This window comes from Scylla paramamosain, chromosome 4, assembly GCF_035594125.1.
Source record: "Scylla paramamosain isolate STU-SP2022 chromosome 4, ASM3559412v1, whole genome shotgun sequence".
Taxonomy (NCBI): domain Eukaryota; kingdom Metazoa; phylum Arthropoda; class Malacostraca; order Decapoda; family Portunidae; genus Scylla; species Scylla paramamosain.
In genome coordinates, this window is record NC_087154.1 from 7740001 (window position 1) to 7747500 (window position 7500).

General features: G+C 36.5%; 1 long non-coding RNA gene across 1 annotated transcript in view; it reads left to right on the plus strand.

Moving 5' to 3' along the window:
* Positions 1–7500, plus strand: part of LOC135099669 (uncharacterized) — a 341412-nt gene that overhangs the window by 281178 nt on the left and 52734 nt on the right. The window lies entirely within an intron of this gene.

Here is a 7500-nt window from a genome sequence, read left to right on the forward strand (position 1 = left end):
GGTAGAAGTAGTGGGAGATGATAGGAAAGGATTAAAAAAGAAAGAAAAGGTTTTGGATGAAGTAACAGGAGGAGAAGGAAAAAAGGGACACGGATATGAAACAGGACTTGAAGGAAATTAGGCGAAGAGACGACTGAAACAAACTAAAAGAGGAGAGAAAAACAGGAAAACTTGGTAGAAGAAAAAGGATTATGAACAAGAGAAAGAGAAACATGACAAAATTCAGTTAAACAAAAGATACTTGATAAGAAAAAAACAAATATATGGAAACAGCAAAAGAAAAGAGGTCGAGAACAAAAAATAGAGCACTACTTGAAAATACAGTAAAATAAAGATGCTTGGTAACAAAAGAAGACAAATATAGGGAAATACAGAAAAGGTAAAGAGGTTAAGAACAAAAAGGGAGAAATACATGGAAATACATTAAAATAAAACGTGGTCTGTAACAAAAAAAGAGACAAATAAATGGAACTAACAGAGAAAAAGAGTTAAAAAGACAAAAAATACATGAAAATAGTAATAAAAAGATATATTACTAACAAAAAAGAGACAAATATACGAAAATACAGTAAGGAGCTAAGTAAGTAGCAGAAGTAGAGAGCTAAGAACAAAAAATAATAGAAATACATTAAATTACGATAAAAAAAAATAAAGAAAAAAGAAATGGTCTATAGGAGAGTGGTTGACGAGAGAGCACTGAAATCCAACACCTTTTACAGAGCTTCAGATTCCCCTCAAAATCGAATACTTACGTGGCTGGAATAAAAGCGTCGCCCTGCTTGTAATTCTGACCCTTCCCGGCACAGTACACAAGGGCGGGTTTTGAAATGTGTGCCGTGACCTTCAGACGGAATTCGTTTTCATTCTTCTCTCTCTCTCTCTCTCTCTCTCTCTCTCTCTCTCTCTCTCTCTCTCTCTCTCTCTCTCTCTCTCTCTCTCTCTCTCTCTCTCTCTCTCTCTCTCTCTCTCTCTCTCTCTCTCTTCCATTACAATTCTCCCTTCCTCCAAGATAGACTGGACACTTTAAATCCTTTCTTGACAGACTCGAACTGGGGCACTAAACTTTAACAGTGTGTGTGTGTGTGTGTGTGTGTGTGTGTGTGTTGGTCGGAGCTACATTCGTGTTGTCTTGTCCTCGTATTTATTTATTTTCTTCCAGTATCTGTGTCCAATGTGTGTGTGTGTGTGTGTGTGTGTGTGTGTGTGTGTGTGTGTGTGTGTGTGTGTTTCAATGTGTGCCTCTATGTCTAATTGTCTGGCTGTTTGTCCATAAATCTATCTTTTTAACACCAATGATATATTTGTGCTGTTTGTTTCCTTCTGTTTGTCCGTTCAGCCGCTCGCCCGTTAGTCATCTGTTCATTTGTTTTATGCGTGGCGCCATGTCTGCTTGTCCGTATGTCTGTCTGTCTGTCTGTCTCTCTGTCTGTCTGTCTGTCTGTCTTTACGTGTGTATGTGTGTGTGGATGATAAGTTTAATTACACACTTTTTATTTCTGAACGTCTCATGATATTAGCGTATTTTTGGTGCTCAGTCCTTCTGTATATTATTTGTATCATTGATGTATTAAGTTCTTCCATCATCTTCTACCTGTTTGTAGTTTTAGAGTCTCTGTGTATTAAATTTCAAGGTCTTGCTAGCGTATTAAGTTTCTGTGTCTGGGTATTGACTTTTATCATTTCTCTGCATTTTTCCAGGGTCATTCTCCGTATTAAGCTTCAGGATCTTTCCACGCATTAATTTTCGAGGTATTTTTTTGCAAGTTTGAGGATCTTCATGCGTATTATTTCAGGGTCTTTCTGTGTATTGTGTTTCAAGGATCTTTCAGCGTATTAGTAAGTTCTTCCCTGACCTCCCTTTGTCTGTTTAGAGTTTCAGGGTATTTTTTCAAGTCTTTTTGCTTAGATTAGTTTACTTTTGACTTATTATTTTTATTTATATATTTTGATTTTTTTTATTTATTTTATTTATTTATTTATGTTTATTTATTTATTTATTTATTATTTATTTTTTTATATTTATTTATTTTTATACATTTATTTATTTTATTTTATTTATTTGTTTTGTTTTTTTTATTTATTTTATTTATTTATTTATTTATTTTATTTTATTTTATTTTTTTTTTTTTTTTTTTTTTTTGCCCCCTTCACTTTCTGTCTTTCTTCCTCTCATTATAGTATCAGGGTCAGCAAGATTGTCATGCCGTGTAATTATGCTGTCCTTCTATAGAAGTTAGGTATTTCAAGGCTTTCAAGACACCTCACAATCTAATTTTGGTCTTGATTTTGAAATGTCTGTTTTAAGGGTCAGTCACCTTCAGTAGGCCTTTTTTCAGCTTTGTTGCCCCAGGTCAGAGCCTCTCTCACGTAAAAAGAAAGTTATGATAAATATTCCTTACATCTTCTCTTATCTCCTTGTGAAGAATACATTTAAGTGACGCAAGGCAACGTAACAGTATATTTAGTTCTTAAAGTTCTCAGTATCAGTAATCACGATAGAACAAGAAATAATGGGTTTAAGCTTGAAAAAGTTAGATTTAAAAAAAAAGATAGGAAGTAACTGGTTCTCAAATAGAGTGACAGATGAATGGAATGGACTCAGTAATGTGGTCGTTACTGTTGAATCATTAGTGAGCTTTAAAAGAAGACAAATTTACGGATGATGATGGTAGGTGGATGCTTGGTTTTCATGCAGGAATTGCTACGTGTAAACCTAATGGCTTCTTGCAAGTTCCCTTATTGCCTCAAGTTCTTATGTTCTTATGTTATGATACTGAAGTGAGAAAAGGAGGCGAGTGATGCGTGTCCACTGTGGGAAGAAAAAAGCAGAGGGCATCCCTAATCTCTTCACTCAGTCCCTCTTAGTCACTTTTCACGACATTGCGATGGCTGTATTTTTTTTTCTTTTTTTTTATTCCGACATCGATAAAAGTTAATTGCTAAAAAAAAAAAAAATCATAATTACCGTAAAAAAAAATGTCAGGGATACGAAGATTTATGTTTCTCTTCAAGATTCCACGACGATAAAGAAATTGAATGGAGAATTTCAGAAATTAAATCGACGTTTCTTTCGAATATTCTACTTGCACTTTCTTTTTTCTTTTCATTTAGAACGACATTACAAACGGGCTTTTCTTCTTCTTGTTTTTCTACTTCTTCTTCTTCTTCTTCTTCTTCTTCTTCTTCTTCTTCTTCTTCTTCTTCTTCTTCTTCTTCTTCTCCTTTAAATATTTCCCCCCTTACCCACTTACATACATAAAAAAAAAAATCAGATAAAACAAACACATTGACAGAAAAAAAAAAAATGAATACGAAAAATGGGACGGGAAGATCAAGACTACATGGGGCGCACAACAGACAGTTTTCCCCCGTCAACTTATAAATATGCGAGTGATTTCTTCCCCAGGTGTGTGTTTATTCCTGTCTCTCCGCCAGCAATACTGTAAACATTTTAACAAGGTGGTGAGAGGGAGGGAAGGTAAAGAGGAGGTCCTAGTGTGTGCCTAATGGAGGGGGAGGAGGAGAAGGGAAGGAAGGAAGGGTAAGTGTTGGAAGAGGAAGAGGAGAGTGAGAAAAAAAGATGGAAGAGAAAGTGAGAGGAAGGAAAGGAAAAGTGAGGAAGAAGAGATGGTTTTATGCATGATGGAGGAAGAAGGAAGATAAAAATGTAAGAGAGAGAGAGAGAGAGAGAGAGAGAGAGCGGGGGGATAGGACAGCTCAGCATGTTTACTTAGGAAACGAGGAAGTTTCTGCTAACCTAGCTTTCTCTCTCTCTCTCTCTCTCTCTCTCTCTCTCTCTCTCTCTCTCTCTCTCTCTCTCTCTCTCTCTCTCTCTCTCATTTTATCGTTGTTGTTTCAGTACATTACATTTTCTCACAATTTTCAAGGGGTAACTATAACATACTCTGGAAGACTCTGTTTATTTAATTATTTTTCCCCTTACTTTGGTATTATTCCGTGCTTCCTCCAGACACTTGGTTCTTATTTATCATGTGGATCTTGAAGTCAGCGGGATGTGGATTACGGAACGTTTAACGAGCTGAGGGGACATTGTGACAGACTGAAAGCTGGAGGCAGATAGGTGGTGATGGATGGGTGGCAAAAAGAATGAGTATTTTTTTTTATTCCTCGCTAGTTTCGCTTGTTCCTCTGAAGAATAAAGTACTAATTCCTCAGGGCGTGTTTTTTTTTTTTTTCCACCACCTGCCTACAGTTTAGTGGTGTTTATGCAGAGAAAGCTTTGATAGTCGTGCTCTCCGTTGTGTTTTAAAGGACATGAAGGAAAAGTACGTGGTTAATGATGACTGTAGTTATGAAAGTGTCTATTTTACGTGTATTTTTATTTTTGTATTTATTTTTTTGTATTTATTTATTTATTTTTTTTTTAGGTATTACTGTTTATGTATGTATGTATTTATTTGTTGCTTTATTTTGTTTTATATACATTTATTTATCTTTTATTTATATTTTTCTTCCTTTTTTACTTTTATTGGTTTTTCATTAGCTTTTATTTTTATTACTTATATTATTTTTTTTTCCTTTATGATTTTTTGTATATGTATCTATCATTAATTTATTATATTCCTTTTACTTTTGTTTATTTAGTTTCATTTTTGTCATTCATTTTGTTTGTTTTCCTTCATTTCTTTTATTTCTTATGTTATTTTTATATTGTTTTCCAAGGTTCAGGACTTTTTTTTTTTTTTTTTGTGTGTGTGTGTGTGTGTGTGTGTGTGTGTGTGTGTGTGTGTGTGTTGCCCATCTTCGTGTTCTCTCCGTTCTGGTCTATGGCGCTTTATGACCCCAATGTTGTGGCGCAAAAACCAATTCATATGTTGTATACCTACTCCTCACACACACACACACACACACACACACACACACACACACACACACACACACACACACACACACACACACACACACACACACACACACACACATATCTTTCTCTGTCCATGTATGTACACTACCAGACACAAACATTCAGACACACGGACAGACAGACACATAAACAAGAAAACATCAACGCACAGGCAAATGAACACAAACTCTCTCTCTCTCTCTCTCTCTCTCTCTCTCTCTCTCTCTCTCTCTCTCTCTCTCTCTCTCTCTCTCTCTCTCTCTCTCTCTCTAAAGGTGCAAGGGGAAGGGCATGAACCGCTTTATTTATTTTTTATTGTTTCATCTCACCTTTCAACTCCCTCTTTCGGTTCCTCTTGAAAGTGTCCTCTTCTCCCCTTCAAGCCTTTTCTGTTCCCCTTCTGTTCCTCCTCTTCCTCCACCATATCCTCTACCTCCTCTTTCCCTGTTCTCTTCCTCCTCTTCCTCCACTAATAGCGTAGAATAGTTACACAAGCAGCTTAGTTATGATATTACTATGTTGCTGTTTGGACTTCCTTTGTATTCCTCCTCCTCCTCCTCCTCCTCCTCCTCCTCCTCCTCCTCCAATCTCGACAAGTGCAGTCATACACTTAGGAGGCAGAGACAGTAAATATGAGTCACCTAGTAATATACCCTGAGATGCACAGCAAGAAGTGAAGCAGAGAAAAAAAGGATGTAGCAGTAACATGACTCAGAGCACTGCACGTCTGAGGGGGAGAGAGAGAGAGAGAGAGAGAGAAGGGAAGGGGTTCGTGTGCTCTTCATCATCAAGGGTCTGGAGAATAGTACTGTACATGATGTTGGTGATGATTTGGTTAGGTTTGGTAATAGTTCAGTTGCGATACCTTTTTTGATCTTTTTTATATATATACTTGTTTTGTTGATTGATTGTTTGTTTGTTTGGTTGATTGGTTAGGTTAGGTTAGTTTGTAGGTTCATTCGTTTGTTCTTTAGTTAGTTTGGTAGTTAGGTAGTTAATTAGCTAGTTGGTTTGTTGTTGGTTCTGTTAATTTGTTGGCTAGTTCAATTATTTATTTATTCATTTATCTATATTCTGTGCATGGACAATTGCCAAAAAGTGAAAACAAAAAAAAAAAAGGTTGCTAACTTTCCACTTTCTCACCACATGAAAGTAGGAGCAGGAAAGAGGATCGATGTAGTGTACTTCTGTGATGGCTCTCATGTATAACGAAGACATGAAATTACTCGGAGAAGCTATGAAATATGTAGTCAGTTCCATTGCAAAGAATCAAACACTACCAAAATAAAGCCATGAATCTACGTCGGTAATGTCCTGATATTTTTTTTCTTATTTACACCGCTTGAAACAACGTAGATATTCACAAGTCTTATATATTAGAGATATTATTGTAAGTAACATTAATATTAAAATTCAAGAAGGCTCTGTGTTCATATGTATTCCTTGGAGAAGAGAAGCTTTTATGGAGATACGATACAGACTGTCAGGGATTATAGGAAATTTGACGAGAATATCCTTCACTTTGAACCGAAAGCCACCAACATAACAAGGAACAAGGGAATGCCAATTAAGCCACGTGATGTAAGGCAGACGGCGGTGGCCCTTTTTTTTTTTTTTTTTTTCCTCCCTCTCCAATCGTGTTGCAGCTCAAAGGAACAAGCTGCCTCAGGAATTCAAAAAAGTGATGCAGCCCGCCAGATGTTTCAGGATTCGCTTTCGTAAATATCTGGAGGCGACTGGCGTTGAGTATTTCCGTCACACTCGCTCGTTTACAGAAAACACTCACTATATTCATGGTTATTAGTTATTATCAGTCATTATCCTTATTCATAGATAGGCTCATATGACTTAGTAATAATTCTACCGCTGTTTGCTTCGTGTTGGTGTTTTTGCTGCTGTCACTTGTTAAAAGAAACCACTTATTGTGTTCATTAGTATCCATTGTTATCATTGTCCTTATTCACAGAAAGGTTCATATGATCTAATGAGTCTATTGTTTGTTCTTCCTTTGTGTTCCTGTCTGAAGAGTATGGTTTACAGGTACAGTGATATGATATAGCGTTGTCTTTCAATAATGATCGTTTATGTTTATAGCAAATCTTGTGATACTTACATAATTCCTTCTAATGAGTCTATCGTTGTTTGTTCTTCCTTTGTGTTCCTGTGAAGAGTATGGTTTACAGGTACAGTGAAATGATGCAGCGTTGTCTTTCAATAATGATCGTTTATGTTTATAGCAAATCTTGTGATACTTACATAATTCCTGTAAGGTGAAATTGGCGGGGTGGAGCCTTCTTTTTTCCTAATACTTCTTTATATTGATAATGAAGAGCTGTAAGTACATGGGAATAGGTAGTTTATTAATTACTGCTAACCCTTCTTCATCCCATCCGTATCGTTCTTCTCTTTTTACATTGGTCCTTCTCATTTCCTCATGCTTCTTATCATCACCACCACCATCCCCATTACCACCACCACCACCACCACCAAAACCACCACCATCATCATCATCATCATCATCATTCTCGCCATTTTTCCCCATCTTCCTCATCTTTCACTTTCTTCGTTCTCCTCCTCCTCCTCCTCCTCCTCCTCCTCCTCCTTCTTTTGGTTAGTCATTAGAAGTCACAAGTATT